This window comes from Theropithecus gelada, chromosome 1 (assembly GCF_003255815.1).
Source record: "Theropithecus gelada isolate Dixy chromosome 1, Tgel_1.0, whole genome shotgun sequence".
In the NCBI taxonomy this organism is placed as follows: domain Eukaryota; kingdom Metazoa; phylum Chordata; class Mammalia; order Primates; family Cercopithecidae; genus Theropithecus; species Theropithecus gelada.
This window is the reverse complement of record NC_037668.1, coordinates 12,728,481-12,747,222: the sequence shown is the minus strand read 5'-3', so window position 1 is coordinate 12,747,222 and position 18,742 is coordinate 12,728,481. Positions and strand designations below refer to the sequence as shown.

The 18,742-nt window shown below is 44.5% G+C and overlaps 1 protein-coding gene and 2 non-coding genes across 7 annotated transcripts in view; 1 reads left to right on the top strand and 2 right to left on the bottom strand.

Annotated features, from left to right (window-relative positions):
* The window catches only part of LOC112618235 (myomegalin), a 349,895-nt gene that overhangs the window by 18,871 nt on the left and 312,282 nt on the right, over positions 1–18,742 (bottom strand). The gene's annotated exons all lie outside the window — the stretch shown is intronic.
* On the bottom strand, positions 1,059–1,129 carry TRNAG-CCC. Its single transcript has one exon. It is a non-coding gene; the product is annotated as a tRNA-Gly (tRNA).
* On the top strand, positions 17,764–17,837 carry TRNAN-GUU. The gene has a single exon. It is a non-coding gene; the product is annotated as a tRNA-Asn (tRNA).

The window sequence follows — 18,742 nt, the reverse complement described above, 5'->3', positions numbered from 1 at the left end:
ACTGTGGAAGCAAGAAGGAAACATGGTTTACCAGAACTGTGAAAAATGGTAAACCTCCTATAGAGACTAAGGCGGTTTTGAACCGGCGTGTGTGGAAGGTTGATGTTCACAGGTAGGAGAGAGAGAACGACATAGAGAAAAGCATTTTCAATTCTGCTCTTGCTTCTGACTCCATGGCTATGGGCCAAATGGGGCTCTTCCCCCTTTGGGGGAAGATTTGTCAGCGGCTCTTAATCCGCCAATGCCGCAGCTGCGATGTTACATCCTGGACCCATATAAGTTTCGCTGAGGAAAAGGGTTGATGAAAACAGGGGAGGACAAACCAGATGATCCTGGAGCATTCATTTTCCAGGTTTGCTCCCCAAAGCTCCAGAGCTAGTGGTTGTCATGGCCTCCCCACCACGCTGCTTAAAGAGAAGCAATAAAAAGAATCCCTTGGACAGAAGATTTACCTGGTGGAGTGTAAAACAAACGCGGGTGATAGAAATGAGTTTTGGGGACGTGCCACTCTCCACTCGGGGCCCATCCTTCATTTTGCCAGACCACCAAAGACTGGGCCTTCCTCAACAGGAAGGTCCGAGGCCCCTCTCCGCAGCTCCCCTCATCTGCACGCGGGTTCCTCCCCACATGCCTCCCTTTTCCCTGGGGCCCCTTGTCTCACGTGTGTCTGCCCTACCCCACAGCTTCTCTCCTTTCGGGAATGTCATTTATTTCTTAAGCTGCACTCCATCGCGAGACATGGTCAAATGGTCTGTCCAAGGTCCAGGCAGTGAAATCAATGTCCAGGTGACTCTTTGTATTTCAGGGATCCGCCAGAAGAGACAATAAAAGTCCCTCCAGTTTTAGGGCCAAATATGCAAAGACCAACCAACCAGACACACTGGCTACTTCAAAGACAGTCTCTGCAAAGTACCTGCTTAGAGAAATTCCACTCCGGAAGGAACCCGAAAGCTATACAGTAGTTCCCTTTTTCTTCTCTTTATTATCGCGTCTGTAACCTACCTGAAGAACAGTTATGGTAACTAAATTTAAAAACCAGAGGTTACAAAACAACAGATTGCATTGGCCGGGAATCGAACCCGGGTCTCCCGCGTGGGAGGCGAGAATTCTACCACTGAACCACCAATGCCCGCTGGTTGCAAAACTTGTGGCCTTTCCCTGGAAAGAGGTAAAATACGGACTCAAAGTTTTCACCGTTCTCTTTGGAAGATTCACTAACAAAAAAGACACTCAGAGCAAAGGCTTACAGTAGAGATTTGCATCAGGCAACACCACAGACTTATGGCTTCGCATTAAAAGAGTTGACTTGAAAAAGCCTTATTTTGAAGTAGGCTCTGTGCAACTGGGTAACAAACCTCTGTAGGAAAACACCAGAAATTCACCCGGTTTCCTGTCTCTGGTGCTGTATCCAACGTGGGCCTGTGGAAAGTTCTTGCCTCGCTTCTTGATATCTTCTCTTTGCCTTCGCGCCGCTTGGGGCCTTCCAAACCCTTTCCTCCCAACCTTAACACGAACATCAGTACTTTCCCCTAAAAGGCCTTCGGAACCCAGGGACCCGGGTTTGGAAAGCTGGACTCTTGGCACTATACCTGGGATACTCCCGGAGACCTGGGTGATAACTGAGTTTCTTTCCTCATATACCTATTTCGAATTCCTGGAAAACTCCAGGGATCAGATCTTGCTTTTAACTTCTTAAGCCTTACAGAGACCAAAACAAGAGCGAAGAAATGGACGTTTCGCTTCAAGATTTTTTCCCTTCACCATGCCCTGGTCGGCCACCCAAGGAGGCCAGTTCAAGAAAAAATGGTCCCATTCGATTCCATTCAACTCTAGGTAGATGCTAGGATGTTACTCCTCTAGCTAATGTAAAGCGTTATTTTGCTGTTTGCCTTTGTCTGATATCCATGTTTTCACTCTCATTCTTTTGTTTCTGATAAGCCTGGTACAGGCTTTGCACCGCTCTCTTTGTTGTTGTTTTTGTTGTTGTTGTTTGTTTTCTTTTCTTTTTAAATGTTTCATTTCCAATTTTTACTTTAATTTCAGGGGTACATGTGCAGGATGTGCAGGTTTGTCTCATAGGTAAACCTGTGCCATGGTGGTTTGCTGCACAGATCATCCCATCACCCAGGCACTAAGCCCAGCATCCCTTAGCTCCTCTTTCTGATGCTCTCCCCTCTTCCCAGCCTCACCCTCTGGCAGGCTCCAGTGTGTGTTGTCCCCACCCCCATCCTATCTGTCCACGTGTTCTCATCGTTCAACTCCCACTGATAAGTGAGAACACGTGATATTTGGTTTTCTGATCTTGCATTAGTGTGCTGAGGATAATATGCACGGCTTTTAATATGTAACCCTTTTCTGTCCATTAAACTGTTAGAGCCAGCATTTCCTTTTCTATCCAATCTGAGAGATTTAGATCCATTATAATTAGCAGTAATTAGTGTTATGTTGGAGATGACGGGGCATAGTTAGTCTCATTCCCAGCATTTCATTGTATGATTTCCCTGTTTTTGCTTTGTTTTTTAATGTCTCTTCCTGCTTTTCTTAACTAGACTGGTCTGTCTGGGTAAACTTTCTGTTTTCCTATACTGTTTTTGAAATTCCATGTCCTTAGCTCAGGACATATTATGGTGGCCACTCTGAGCAAGGCCCATACTGTCTCTTCTTTCCTCTGTTTATCCAATTCCTATTCCCTTGTCCACTTCTAGAAACTCGTTCTGAGAAGTTTAGTATATGCTCTTTTATCCCACACTTTCTCTGCATATTTCAATAAGGGGATGTCTTTGAAAAACACACATTGTTCTTGGATGGGGATGTTAAAACAACTGTAAAATGTGAGTTGGTTCCCCAAAACCCATTCCAGCCTCTTTACTCCATTCTGTGTACTAGCTTCTCAATTTTTCTATTCTATTCTATTTTTTCTATAGAATAGAAAAAATTTACACAAACAGTAAAGTTTGTGTAAAAAGGGGCAAGGGGAAAGAGTCAAGCCAATATAAAATGAACAAAACACTTGAACAGTGTTTGTTCACAAAAGAGGCTTTTTTCATGTCCAAATGTCAAAAGAAAGAATTCTCAGCATCATTACTCATTCAGAAAACACAAATCTAAAATGCCATGAGACACCATTACATGCCCATCAGAATAGCCAACATTTAAGAGACAGGAGAAACCACTAGTCTGTAAGAATGCAGAGCAAATATATCCCTTGTTGCTGGCAAGAGAATATGATAGTGCAACCTTTCTAAAAGACTGTCTGATAGTTTCTGATAAAGTTAAAAATACGCCTGCTCCATGACCCGGCCATTCCATTACTAGGTTTATACTCAAGAGAAATGAAGGCACAGGTCCATAAAAAGGCCCATAGTACAATATTCCTAAACTTTATTCACAACAGTCAAAAGTAGAAATATCCCAATTGTCCATCAATGGTATTGTATTCATCAATAACATCAAAAAGCTGAGATACATGCCATAAAATGGACGCATCTCAAAACCATCTTTGCATTAAAACAAAAAAACAAAAAACAAAACAAAAAAACCCCAGCAAAGTCAGTATATTCCTTTATGTGAATTTCAAGAAGAAGCAAAAGTAATCCATGGAGACAGAAATCAGAATGGCGATTGCCTAAGTGGGGATGGGGTGAGGACTGACTGTAAAGGGGCTCTAATGACTTTTTGGGCTGGTGAAAATGATGTCCTGTAACTTGATCTGGGTGATGGTTTCTTTCATCAAAATGCACTGGGCTGTGCACTTAAGATTGGCACACTTTGGTCTGTGTGGATTGTATTTCAGTCATTTACTGATAGCAAAAGTAAATAAACAAATAAAAACAGAAATAAAAATTGGGTGTTGGGCAATGACATTAAGTTTAGAATTTCTTGTATTATTTAGGCTTTACTTAAAATTCCCAGTTGGAGTGCGAACTCTCCTCATGTCCTCTCACTTGTTTCTGATTTGACCTTAAAAGGCCAAACCGGGCCGGGCGCGGTGGCTCAAGCCTGTAATCCCAGCACTTTGGGAGGCCGAGACGGGCGGATCACGAGGTCAGGAGATCGAGACCATCTTGGCTAACACAGTGAAACCCCGTCTCTACTAAAAAATACAAAAAACTAGCCGGGCGAGGTGGCGGGCGCCTGTAGTCCCAGCTACTCGGGAGGCTGAGGCAGGAGAATGGCGTAAACCCGGGAGGCGGAGCTTGCAGTGAGCTGAGATCCGGCCACTGCACTCCAGCCTGGGCGACACAGAGAGACTCCGTCTCCAAAAAAAAAAAAAAAAAAAAAGGCCAAACCGATGTTTGAAATATCTGAACCAGAAAAGGCCAAACCGATGTTTGAAATATCTGAACCAGAAAAACAGTATGGCTATATCGTGTCAATAAGGCTGACTGAGAAGGAGCAGCTCACCTTTTGGGTGTTACACTTGCTCACAGAGGGAGCAAAAGCCGGGTCTTCAAGATGACCGGACCCCAGCGTGCAGGTTAGGGGTTGCTTCTATTCTCACCACTGCACAGAGCTCCCAAGGCACGGGTAAGTTCTAACCTCTCTAGTCGCAGGTAAAGAGCGCAGCCTAGGCAGAGGTTGCAGTCTAAAGGAAAGGAGGAGTGCCACGCCCTAGGAGGGATACTGCCTGGACTCGGACTTGACCCTGGCCACGATGCAGAGTACTAACCAATATACGATCACAGGAAGCCGCCTGCTTTCTTCTTTAAATTTAATATAGGGCTGCTTCGGCCTAAGAGGCCTCATGATTTTCCTTCTTTCTTGGTGTCTCTCCATTTTTCCTCCCTTTCTCCCCACTCTGCTACAGGAGAAAAGATGAGGTTCGTCTCTCAAGGATCCGGTCCTTCCCGCTGAACAAAGCTACTGGGAAGTTTCCTCGCCAGGGTTCCCGCCTCTACCGACTTCCTTGCTCTCCTCCTTGCAGTTCCCCCTTAGACCCACCCCATGCCCCGCTCCCGCCCTGGTGCCCCAAGCACCCACTCAAAAACAGCGCAGCTGAGCCCCTGCAGCTCCACCTGGCAGAAGGTTTACTGGAGGCCTCGCCCGTTGTCCGCCCCACGGGATGCCAGGAAATCAATCGGAATAAACGCTTTTTAAAAAGAACTTACTTCCCCTTCGCGACCAGCGTGGACAACACGGCGAAATCCTGTCTCTATAAAAAATACAAAAATTAGCCCGTCGTGTGGCTCACGCCTGTAGTCCCAGCTCCTTGGGGGGCTGAGGCAAGAAAATCGCTCTGCCCCAGGAGGTCAAGGTTGCAGTGAGCCGTGTTTGTACCTCTGCACTCCAGCCTGGGCGACCAAATCAGACCCTGTCTCACAAACAAAACAAAACAAAACTTCCCCATGGAAAAACAGTTCCTGATTTCTATTTTCAGAGCTCTTCAAAGGACTAAAAACTAAAGGCGACGATGGATTAATTCAAGTCCTAGTCGTGCGCCCTGGTGAGTGCCAGACCCTGTTTCCCGCGAAGGGACCCACAAGAGACCCTCACCACCATCCCTGCCCGGGTGGAGCCCCCGTGCGGGACACAGGATCCGCAGACGGCAGCGGAAGCTCCGCAGCTGCCTCAAAAGCGACTGGCCAGAGTGGGCACAGGCTCCCTCAGTAGATGAAGGCGGCGCAAAGAACGGGAAGAGGCATCCCGGGAGTCCACCGGGCGTCCTGCTTCCCTTGGGTCCCCGAGGCGGCCGCTCGGGCTCGGGTCGCGGACCGGGGCGTTTCCGGGGGCTTCTGAAGCAGGCGAGGGGCAGGGCGGGCGAAGGCCATACGGCTGTCCTTCGTGCTCTAGAATGTCCCAACGCGCGCGTGTCCAACACCACAATTCACCGCTCTAATCTGTCCAGTTTTCCAAGGACCTGGAACTTACACAGTCATCCTGCCGGGAGGGCCCTGAAGATTGAGGGGATGGGGAGTTTGGTGAATGCACCCTTCCTATAGCGCCCAGAAGAAGGCACGGAACGTGTTTCTGTGGCGCAATTCGTCAGAGCGTTCTGCTGTTAACGGTAAAGGTTGGTGGTTCGAGTCGGGCCCTGGGCTTTTATTTTAACCTGTTTCTGTTGATTGGACAACCAACTCCTGATTGATCACAAGACACACGTGTCCCCACTTCCTATCCACCTTAAGTCTGAGGCTTAGCAAGGGCCACCGCACGTCATACCTGTCAAACTCAGGAATCCCATAGACCTTAGAAAGGATCTCGCTTGTGGTGTGATAAAAATCTTCCTTGCTCCCATGGCTTGGGTCAGTGAGGTAGACATTTTGTGCTTCAAGTTTTTCATGTTTAATAATAGGAGGCCTATTACAGCAGTATCCTATCCCCAGGATGTGCCTGGGTTTACTGATTGCTCTATCAGTAATGTGACCAATGGAATCAGTCATCCTCATGGTGATCCTCGCCATTGTTCGTGAAAACAGCCTTTCTTTTTTTTTTTTTTTTTTTTTTTTTTGAGACGGAGTCTCGCTCTGCCGCCCAGGCTGGAGTGCAGTGGCCGGATCTCAGCTCACTGCAAGCTCCGCCTCCCGGGTTCACGCCATTCTCCTGCCTCAGCCTCCCGAGTAGCTGGGACTACAGGCGCCCGCTACCACGCCCGGCTAGTTTTTTGTATTCTTAAAGTAGAGACGGGGTTTCACCGTGTCAGCCAGGATGGCCTCGATCTCCTGACCTTGTGATCCGCCCGTCTCGGCCTCCCAAAGTACTGGGATTACAGGCTTGAGCCACCGCGCCCGGCCTGAAAACAGCCTTTCTTCCTCAGTTTGTGCATGATTTATTTAACCCTTTTCAAAATGTTTTTGAAGTGAGGTGCGTTTCACGGTTTTAGCATTACAAATGATGCTACAGTCACCATCACTCTTGTACACATATCTTCGGTCACTCATGCAGCTATTTCTATAGTGTAGAGAACAAGATGTGCTATTTTTACATTATAGAATTTATTTAATGCTTCTAATTTGAGTACATTCTGCAAATTAATCTTTCATGGGAGAGGTACCAAATCGTATTCCAATTTGTTTCCCAATTCCGTCAATGTCTCTTTTGTCATTTACTTGCCGGCACAACAAACTTTCTACACATCGATGTATGATATTCCAGCCTTGGTCACCCAGACTGAAGTGCAGTGGTGCAAACATGGCTCACTGCAGCCTGGACCTCCTGAGGCAGAGCGATTTTCTTGCCTCAGCGCCCCAAGGAGCTGGGACTATAGGTGTGCACCACATGATGGGCTATTTTTTGTATTTTTTGTAGAGATGGGATTTTGCCGTGTTCCCCAGGCTGGTCACGAGGGGAGAGGCACCCTCCTGGCTTAACCGAGGGGTTATACAACAGAAGGACATGGTGGACATCACATACAGATAGTTTGTGACACAGGATGAACTGCTAAACTTCTAAGATATTTTAAAGTCCTGCAACATCCGTGGTTGATTTCTGTGATGACCAAGTCACACTGGTCAGGAGAAGATGCACCACAGTGACCTCTTGGAAAGATTTCTGTCAAATTCCCTTATACAAGGGGAGCAAAATCACAAAGGTCCCAGGCGATTTTTTCTTCTCCCCTTTCCTCTTTTCTTCATAAATCTTGGTTTTGCTTTTATTTGCCAAAACCAATCTAATGCCCATTCTCCCTCCTATACAATGGTAAATTAGCATGCAGATAGCTGTCCCTGTATTATTATTTGATAGATTTTTTTCAGGGGCTATGTCCATAACAATTAGCCTATCTGAGAAACATCACTGGAGCCAACAGAACCCTCCACCCTACAGGCATCTTGTGAAGGCCTGAACCCTCAGAGCTATTAGCTCCTGTTCCCTTGGTTCTTCTAATGAATATCATGAATAGAAATTGAGCTCTTTGGCTTTTACCCACTAAGTATGGCTATAGTACAGGTCTCTCTCTCTTCTTCTATGTCTTCTCTCTCTCTCTTACTGTTTCTTTCTCATTTTTGCACTATTATATTCTGCCATCAGTGGCACCAGTGTGGGTTTCTGGTTTTGATGTTATGGAGTGAACTTCTGGTGACAATCTCTGTTAGGTGGTGGTTGACGAGGATCCATTCCCTGATTGGCAGTACGTGACAGCTAATCTAGTCTGCGAGTCTTTCTTGATTGTCCATTATCCTAAAGATTCTGGTCTTTCCTGACATTTGAGACTGCAGCAATGAGAAGTTTTTTCATATCTTGTCTTTCTGATGTTTGGTAAAAGTCTTATGGACACAGTAGTTATCAATATCTGCAAGAATGGCATCTCTATAATAAGGATGATCTTAATACACAATGTGCCACACCCCATTTCATAGGAACTCTTGGCTCCAGGAAAGTGCTATACCTAAATGGATCTTGGCACAGGAAGGAAACTAAATTCCTAGCATGTGAGGGGCAGCTTTCTTTGATGGGCATATTCAGATTTTTCATAGCTGAAAAATATTGAATTAATCTCCTCTAAGGATTGTGTAAATTACAGTACAGGAAGGAGAAAAAAGACAATTATTACATCCCAAAGAAGCAACTGAGTCAGCAACATGAGCACTTCTGATAATTATACAAATCAAGACCTCATAATTTCCTGTAATTTAAGCAAGTCCAGCCCTTAGTAAAAATGGTAGAAAAGCAATGACCTGTAACAGTTGTCAGAATGAAAAATGGAGCCACTTATGCCAAATCCTAACAAAATTGAATCAGGAGATCACAAAGGAGGGGTGCTCACACACATGTGCCCATGACAAAAAACTATCACAAGAACTCTCTGAAAACCACAACTTTGCACAAAGGCCACCACAACCTTACCCAAAGAATCTCTCTGCAAGGACATCTGCCCAGCAACTGCCTATTCAGCCTTGGACCGATGCCGCCCTTGTGATTATTCCTTGTGGCCAAGGATAATGGTTTCTAAACAACTATGTGACCTTCCTCATTTCGGCTGTGAAAGGTTCCCCTTCTCAGCCTGCCCGGATGCGCCTATGGGTCCTCATACCGTAGTGCGTGGATCCCGAATTGAAATCCTCTGTTTATTCCCAAACATTCATTTCTTTGGAGAACCACCCTCTCTTGGTTGTTATTTTAGGTTGGCAACTTCGTCCTCTGGAAAAGAGAATAACCTGTTAGACTCAAAATTGTATCACAGAATTACTGAGATTTTTGGCAGTGAGGGCTCTCCAGGTATCTAAGGGTACCTAATGATTCCTTTTGTTTCCCTCACTTATAAGCATCACTGATAGAGACCACTGCCTCTGTTTCCACTTTAAAGGATGTTACTTATGACATGCTTTAGAATGCCCGGTACTTTAATGGATTTTTTTCATGTATAAATACACAGTATTTTCTAACTTTGTCTTCCTCTGAATAGTATAGACAAATTAAGTATCTGATCAATATAAAGGAGGTACTGCCCCCATAGTCTTATTATTATTATATGATTATTATTAATTTTCAGAGACAGAGTCGCTATTCCTCACCCAGGCTGGAGTGCAATGGCATGATCTAGCTCACTGCTGCCTTGAACCCCTGGGCTCAAGTGCTCCTCCTGCTCCAGCCTCCTGAGTAGCTGGGACCGCAGGCACATGCCACCACGCCTGCCTAATGTTTTTATTTTTCATAGTTACAGGGCCTCACCGTGTTGCCCAGGCTAGCCCAATTAGCTTAAGAACAGTAATAATCATGTGTTTAAATTTACAATAAGAAAACTAAGACTTTTTATGAAAAAAACTCACATTTTTCTACATATGCTTTAAATGTGATGTTTCTCTGAGGGAAAAATCCTGCTGCTGAGTTTCCCAAGAGGAAAAACAAGCTGCAGATCAGCGTAGACAGAGACCGGGTTGGGGTGATCCGCCCCTCTGCGGCCTGCCAGGGGCAGAGGGGAATTAATCTTCAGAGAGACAGAACATGACTCAGTCCTTTCATAATTTTTCACACAGAGACCCATCATTCAGTCACAATATTATAGGCATATAAAGTAGCAAAGGCAAGAGAAAACAAACCCAAAACAGGAAACAATAGGTTTCTCACAGATGACGGAGATATCGAGGTTGTCAGATAGTAACATTAAAATGATATGATTTAGATATTCAGAAAAATGGAAGAGATGGTAAAATTTTTCACCGGAAAATAATAACCTATTTTGAAATAAAATGGAAATCATAGAAATAAAATATGGTCATGGTAGAAATAACATAGAGATATAATAAATACTTATAATTGGAAAGAAAATCTATTAAAGTTAGTAATAAAATGCAATAGTTATTATTTTAAAAAGTCAATAGATTGGTGTAATGGCAGTTTGGATCCGTGTGAAGAGGGATTACTAGCCTGATAAGTAACCGGAGACTTTCTAGACAAGCATAGAGAGCTAGCAGGAAGGAAAACTAAGAAACGAGTGCATATATATATATATATGAGAATATATATATGTGAGTTATGTCATAAACGCTTAACATAATATGTCACTAAAGTCCTGGAAGCTGGATGAGACAGAAAATGGGACAGAAGCAATACTGAAAAGAAGTAGTTCTTACCTATGGACAATTATGAGAAACAAACCCAACGAGGCATCAAGCCACATGTGCAAGAGGAGCTATGAACTCCAAGCAGCATAAGGACAAACAAACCACACCTAAGCATGTCACCAGGACACTGCTGAATGCCCAAGGCACATGGGAAAACCAGAGCAGCGCCAGAGGGGAAATTCCTATTGTGTCCAAAGGTTGGGTGCTAAATTCACAGCAGTGAAAAAGACACCACAGAGTTCTAAAATACTATCATTTTCAACTGACTGCTGGCTCCTAACCCAAGACTACAGATCTTTCAAGTGGAGGTGAAGTGCAGATCTTTCTGGAGAAGCAGCACATGCTAACTAAGGGAAACACAAAAATGTGAAATGATCCCCAGGGAATGTGGAAAGGGAATGAAGGAACGCAGAGCAATGCCTAGGTTAAATGTGTCGCTCAGTCAAATAGTACGTTTTATTAATCCAACGATCATAGTGATGTCCATGTGACTTAAAATATATGTTGCCATAAAATTAATGACAGTAACTTGAAAATCACAAGGAGGGTAAATGGAATTAAGATGTTCCAACTTCTAGCATTGTGTAGGAAGAGTAAAAAGTTCTAATTTACTCCAAACTTTATTGTACAGATTTTACAGTACGTATAAAAGTAAAAAATATATCTCAGGGTAAAATCAATACTAAAAGAAGTATTCATTTTAAGATTTCAGCAGTTTAAAAATAATTAACATTATTTTTATATTAAAAATGTAAATGTAAAAAGTGTACCGTGAAATTTAATAAATGTATAGACCATTTTAAGTATCAACCAGACCAAGCTATAGTACATTTCCATCAACCCAGGAAGTTTTCCATCAAAATATCTCAAAGAGGGAACCACTGTTGAGTCCTGATGCTTCCTGTAAATGGAATTACACAGGAATATCAGACAGGTACATTAAAATAAATTTGTTTTTGACATTCAAAAGATATTTTATAGGCATCTTTTGCTAAGCATGGTGTTTGGAGGGTTTTACCCATGTTACTGTGTTTTTTCATGTTTTCCCTGCTTTTTAAAAAACTTTTTGTTTTGCTCGTTTTTGTTTGCTGTGCGTGAGGTCATTTTATGACTATGTAACAGTAGATATTAAATTTTTCTGTTGATGAGGACTTGTGTTGTACCCAGTTTTTCCTTAGTATAAAAATAAGGTTTCGGCCGGGCGCGGTGGCTCAAGCCTGTAATCCCAGCACTTTGGGAGGCTGAGGCGGGCGGATCACGAGGTCAGGAGATCGAGACCATCCTGGCTAACATGGTGAAACCCCGTCTCTACTAAAAATACAAAAAACTAGCCGGGCGTGGTGGCGGGCGCCTGTAGTCCCAGCTACTCGGAGGCTGAGGCAGGAGAATGGCCTGAACCTGGGAGGCGGAGCTTGCAGTGAGCCGAGATCGCGCCACTGCACTCCAGCCTGGGTGACACAGCGCGAGACTCCGTCTCAAAAAAAAAAAAAAAAAAAAAAAAAAGGTTTCTATGAGCATTTCTTGTAGAAGTCTTGTTGGATGTATGTGTTCATTTTTCATGGGTAATGAATGAAAGTCAATTTGCTTTCCTATAGGGTAGACTTAACTCTGTAAGAAACTGCCAAATATTAGAAAAGGTGTTGTGCTAAATTGCAGTCCAACCAATGTCACACAGCAATATCATACACACTCTGAATGAGGAAGAAGGAGAGGCAATGACTTTAAAAATCAGGTTTTCTATGTTTCCCTTCATTTTCTTGCAAGCATTTAATGACATTTTTGAAGGTGGCTATGGGGACACCAAGTGTTATCACCAGCCTTTTCAAGTCTTGCCACAGAGCCATGGAGAGATACCCCAGGGAAGCCCAGCCAAGTGTCAGGCTTATAAACACCAGGCGGGAATAGATGCCTATGAAATGAGAAGGGTCAAGTGACCCTCCTGTCATGTCTGTGCCTCTCTTTGTAGCTGCCTTGACACCAAAAATGATCACTCCACTTATTTTGCCAAAGATAAAGCCAGACATTAGTTAAAGCACAGAAAACGGATTTTATTCACTAACTACTGACAGTAGAGAACCTGGCTGAGCTGTGTTCCCATTTGTGCAGAGGTGATGGCATTATAGGGGGAGAGGGAGGAGAGAGAGAGGGCAGGGGGCAAGGCACAAGTGAAACATTACAAAAGGTTGCTCAGTGTAAACTTCTGCCTCATCAGGCCAGCTGTGTCTGCCAGCTGGCAATATTAGAAGATGGGATTCTAACCTCCCACAGAGACTGGAAGACAGAGGCTCAGTCCTTCCTGAGAACTACAGCTCAAAGGAGTAAGACTTTCAGATCCTGGGGAAAGACACACTGGAGTCCCTAGGAGATACACACACATCTCAAAGGGATGCAGGAAGGATTCCCTTCTTAGTAAGTGCCATAAGAAAGGGAGATGCCGAATCTACCATCATCAGCAGGTATTGGCTAGAACTAAAGTAAGGTCCCCTGGCAGCCTCAAGCTTCCTGGGGTAGGCATTGTCACGGGAGCCTACAGTCATCCTCCAGACAAAGCCTTATGTCCGAGAAGCCATGATAGAGTCTGGTCATCTCTTAGCCCAGAGATTTAGACTGAGTCCTTGTGTGCTGAGTTTGGTGTTTCTCACTTTCCATCCCCCCATTACATGGCTTAGATTTTAGTCGACTCTGTTAGATGCAGAAGGCCACGGGCCATTTTCAGTGGCTTTCAGGCAGCCCAGGCATATCTATTGAGACCTGAATGAAAATAAAGAAAACCATGAGATTGAGAGTAGGCCCCACAATAGGTATCCATTACCCATATTCAAGGAGATGGACACGAATATTTCCAGGCTTTATCAAAATGGAAAGTGGCTTATGGAGTCAGGATGAAACTCAAACTTATATTAGCACTTCATATAGCTTATTGATATATTTTTTACATAAAAGCCATGACAAAAATGACAATCCACAAGTGGCAATGGTATGTAAGAGTTGGGGAGAGACTCCATAAGGTCAAAATTAACCTCATTTTATTTATTTATTTTTATTTTTTTGAAATGGAGTTTCACTCCTGTTGCCCAGGCTGGAGTGCAATGGTGGCATCTTGGCTCACTGCAACCTCCACCTCCCGGTTCAAGCAATTCTCCTGCCTCAACCTCCCGAGTAGCTGGGATTACAGGTGCGAACCACCATGCCCAACTAATTTTTTGTATTTTTGGTAGAAATGGGGTTTCACCATGTTATCCAGGCTGGTCTCAAACTCCTGAGCTCAGGTGATCTGCCCACCTCGGCCTCCCAAAGTGCGGGTTTACAGGGGTGAGCCACCATGCCTGGGCAACCTTACTTTCAATGAAACTCTCACATGTTGCTACTATAAGAGAAAGGAAGACAATGTTATGCTGGAATACATTAATTGTCGTGGGATAAACAGGCAGGACATGATGCTAAATTTATTAGTCCCTTTTATTGAGAGTATTTGTGAAGATTAATTTTTCTGTCAGTTTGAATGGTCCATGGGGTACCCAGATATTTGGTTAAACAATATTTCTCACTGTGTTTCTGAGAGTGTTTCTGGATGAGATTGACTTTTGAATCAGTAAACTGCGTAAAGCGGATTGCTGTCCCCAGAGTGGGCCTCATCCAACCCACAGAAGGCTTGAATAGAATGAAAGGCTAGAAAGAAGTCTTTCTGCTCCACTGTCTTTGAGCCGGGACATCAGTCTTCTGCCTTGGGCCTCCGACTTGGTAGAGAACTACATTAGACTCTCCTGGGTCTAGAGCTTACTCAGTGTAGACCTTGGACTTCTCTGCTTCCATAATCACATTAGCCAATGTAAACCCCTCTCTCTCTCTCTCTCTGTCTCTGTATGTGTGTGTGTGTATCCTGCTTGTTTTCTTTCTCTGGAGAACTCAGACTAATGTAGTAATATGTGCCACTCGCCAGTCTTTGTCTCTATGCTTTTAAAAGGTATAAAATAAACAAGTAAACAAAACCCTGGAGGGTTCTCAAAGAAGAACAGCAAAGGAAGTGAATTCTGACAGGTTTTGCACTGAGGACATTCAGGTGTGAGGAAAACATGAAAACCACTATGCTAGGGAAAGCAAATGCTATTGAGAATGTCTCACAAACACAACTTACATGTCAGGAGGTAGGGTTGGCCCTCAGGGTGGGCACATTTTACTTTAATTGCACTTTCGGTGGAACTTAAGATGAATCTAGGACTTTCATGATGGATGTATCTATATCTGTGTGTGTGTATACATACACATAGAGAGAGTGTATGTGTATATATATTACATATAGTTATGTATATTATATTATATATAGTATATATATTATATATATACACACAGAGAGAGAGAGAGAGAGAGAGTCTTGCCATCTTATCCAGGCTGGTCTCCAACTCTGAGCCTCAATCGATCGTCCCACCTCCCCCACCCAAAGTGCTCAGATTACAGGCATGACCCACCTCACCCAGCCCATTTTCATATTTTTAATTTAGTTCAACTACTGTGGAAGACAGTGTGGCAATTTCTCAAGGATCTAGAATCAGAAATACCATTTGACCCAGCAATCCCATTACTGGGTGTATACCCAAAGGATTATAAATCATTCTACTATAAAGACACATGCACACATGCACTATTCACAATAGCAAAGACTTGGAACCAACCCAAAGGCCCATCAATGATAGACTGGATAAAGAAAACGTGGCACATATACAGCACGGAATACTATGCAGCCAGAAAAAAGAAAGAATTCATGTCCTTCGAAGGGACATGGATGAAGCTGGAAACCATCATTCTCAGCAAACTAACAGGAATAAAAAACCAAACACTGCAGGTTGTCACTCATAAGTGGAAGTTGAAAAATCAGAACACATGGACACATGGAGGGGAACATCACACACTGGGGCCTGTAGTGGGGTGGGGGGCAAAGGGAAGGATAGCATTAGGAGAAATACCTAATGTAGATGACGGGTTGATGGGTGCAGCAAACCACCATGGCATGTGTATACCTATGTAACAAACCTGGACGTTCTGCACATGTATCCCAGAACTTAAAGTATAATAAAAGTTTTTAAAATTTAAATACACATTCCAAAAATTATATAGCAAGTACAGGAAGCCTCCTTTATGCCAGTTTTACAAAAACAGAAAAGATGATATGACAAGGCATCAAAGTGGCAACATATTAAAGTAGTGAGAGAGAGAAAAAAAGTTATTCTGGAATTCTAAGCCACAATGAAAAATCTTCCAAAAATGTGACTGAAATAAGGACATTTAAAGACATACAAAAAATGAGGCCAGGTGCGGTGGCTCACGCATGTATCCCAGCACTTTGGGAAGCCGAGGCGGGCGGATCACTTGAGGTCAGGGAGTTGGAGACCAGCCTGGCCAACATGGCAAAACTTTGTCTCTACTAAACACACAAAAATTAGCCAGGTGTGGTGGCACATGCCTGTAATCCCAGCTACTCGGGAGGCTGAGGCATGAGAATCACTTGTATCCAGGAGATGGAAGTTGCAGTGAGCCCAGATGATGCCACTGTACTCCAGCCTGGGTGACAGAGTGAGACTCCATCTTAAAAAAATACAAATAAAAATAAAGACATACAAATAAATGAAAGCATTCACCGACCCACACTACAACAAACGTTAAAGGAGTACTCCAGACCTAAGGATAAGGATATCAGACAGAAATCTGAACCTACACGAAGAAATGGAGACGCCTGGAAATCGCTATGTATGTACTTAGATGTTGGGGTTTAGAACACGTCTAAAATCAAAATACATGACAACACTAGCATAAAGGCCAGAAGGGGAGGTATAATGTCACTTGAGGGCAAACTGGTAAATATGTATTCTAGAAACCTTAAAGCTATCACTGATATAATAAAAGAAAGAATTATAGCTAATAAGCCAAAAAAGGAAAGAAAACGGAATGATATAAAAAACCATGTAATCACTATGCTGGAATAACTGCTCTCCAGGCCTCTACCCTATAAAATACACCAATGGCCAATGAGAAATGTACAACAATGACGACCGCAGCATTGTTTGTAATCATAAAGTAATGGAAACAACATAATTTCAAAGATACATGAAAAGGGTTTTATTTATTAAACAAACACAACAATTGAACAAACAAACAATGGAAGCAAGTCCTTTTGCTAAAAGGAACACAGAGGGTCATGATAATGCTACTGCTCCAAGGATTTCAGGGGTCCCAGACGCCTAGTTTTCAGTCTAATTTTTCTGGAAGATTTTATTCTTGGAGAGCTACAGATTCTCTCGTTTCGGGCTCTTTCAGGTTCTATCTCCATTTTCCCCTCAATTCCTCCCCATTCTGCTACAATAAAAAAGCAATTCTCACCTCCGGAAGATCCCGCCTGTGCCTCCCCACGAGCCTTTCAGGAGATCTGCATGTCTGTTCCACCGCTCCCCGGCTTCTTTCCCTGCTTTTGCTTTTCCTTTCCCCCGCTCCCGCCCTCCCGCCCCACCACCCACCACCGCCCGACCACCGCCCAGCTAAGATTCTCTATTTATTCTCCACCGCGTAGAAGGTGCACTGGAGGCCTCGCCCGTTGCCCGCCCCGCGAGGTACCGAGAAATCAACCTGAATAAACGCTTTGTAAAAAGAACTTCCCCATGGAAAAATCTCTCATGATTTCCATTTTCAAGCCTCTTCAAAGGACTAAAAGATAAAGGCGACGATGGAGTCATTCAACAAGTCCTAATCATGCGCCCTGGTGAGTGCCAGACCCTGCTCCCCGCGAGGGGGATCCAAGAGCCACCCTCACCACCATCCCTGCCCTGGTGGAGCCCCCGTGCGGAACACAGGATCCGAAGATGGCAGCGGCAGCTCCGCAGCGGCCCCGAAAGCGACTGGGCCGGGTGGGCACAGGCTCCCTCACTGGGTGAAGGCGGCGCAGAGAACGGGAAGAGCCATCCCGGGAGCCCACTGGGCGTTCAGCTTGCCTTGGGGCCCCCAGGCTTCTCGAGCCCGGGTCGCGGACCTGGGAGTTTCCGGGGGCTTCTGAAGCAGGCGAAGGGCAGGGCGGGCGAAGGCCATTCGGCTGTCCTTCTGGCTCCAGAATGTCCCGCGCAGGTGTCCAACGTGACCAGCGCGATTCACCGCTCTAATCGCTCGGGTTTTCCAAGGCCTTGCTCTATCGTCCTGCCAGGCGGGCCCTGAGGCTGGAAGGGATAGGGCCAGTTTGTTAAAGGTGTCCTTCCCATAATGCACAGTAGAATAAGCAGTTCCTGTCTCTGTGGCGCAATCGGATAGCGCGTTCGGCTGTTAACCGAAAGGTTGGTGGTTCGAGCCCACCCAGGGACGCTTGCTCCAGCTTTTAAAGCGTTCGTGTATTATCGATCACTAGAGAATCTCCCCCGTTCGTGTATTATCTCTCACTAGAGAATCTCCCCCGTTCGTGTATTATCCATCACTAGAGAATCTGCCCTTTTTCTTCCCGTAGTCCTAAATCCTAAAGGTTGGTGGTTCCAGGCCAGCCCGGGATGCCCCCTGCAGGGAGGGTTTTATCTTCCCAGGATTCTAGGCACAGTTAACAGAGATCCCTGTCAAGGGCCACTCCCCGGACCCCCCACATCCCCACCTCACAGATCCATTCAGACAGAGCATCTCCTGAAATGTCATGCTGTCTTGTGCCTGTGTATAAGAAACAGAGACCAAACGAGTCACTTTTGGTGCCAATAAAATCCTCATGCTGCCCCTTATAGGCTTGGATGGGTTATATGCCAGCCTCAATTTTTTCATTTTTAATAGGAGGCCTAGAGAGATGTCCTATCCCCTGGATGTGCTGGATTTACTGATTGCTCTATCAATGATATGGATAGAAAGTGGACTCATTCATCATCATAATAATCCTCTCCATCATTTTTGAAAACAGCATTTCTTATCTGTCAGTTTGTGCATGATTTATTTAACCCTTTCCAAAATGTGTTTGAAATGAAGTTGGCTTCATGGTTTTAGGATTTCAGAGAATCCTGAAATCGTCATTCTTGCACCACACATACCTTTGGCCACTGATAGTTCTATAGTAGCGTAGAGAACTGGACGTGCCACTGCTATATTACAGGCTTTTTAATGTTTACTTTTAGTTTTTGTGACAGGGTCTCATTCTGTCTCTCAGGCTGGAGTGCAGTGGCCCGATCGCGTCTCACTGTAGCCTTGACTTCTCAGGCTCAAGTGATCCTCCCATCTCTCAGCCTTCCCAGTAGCTG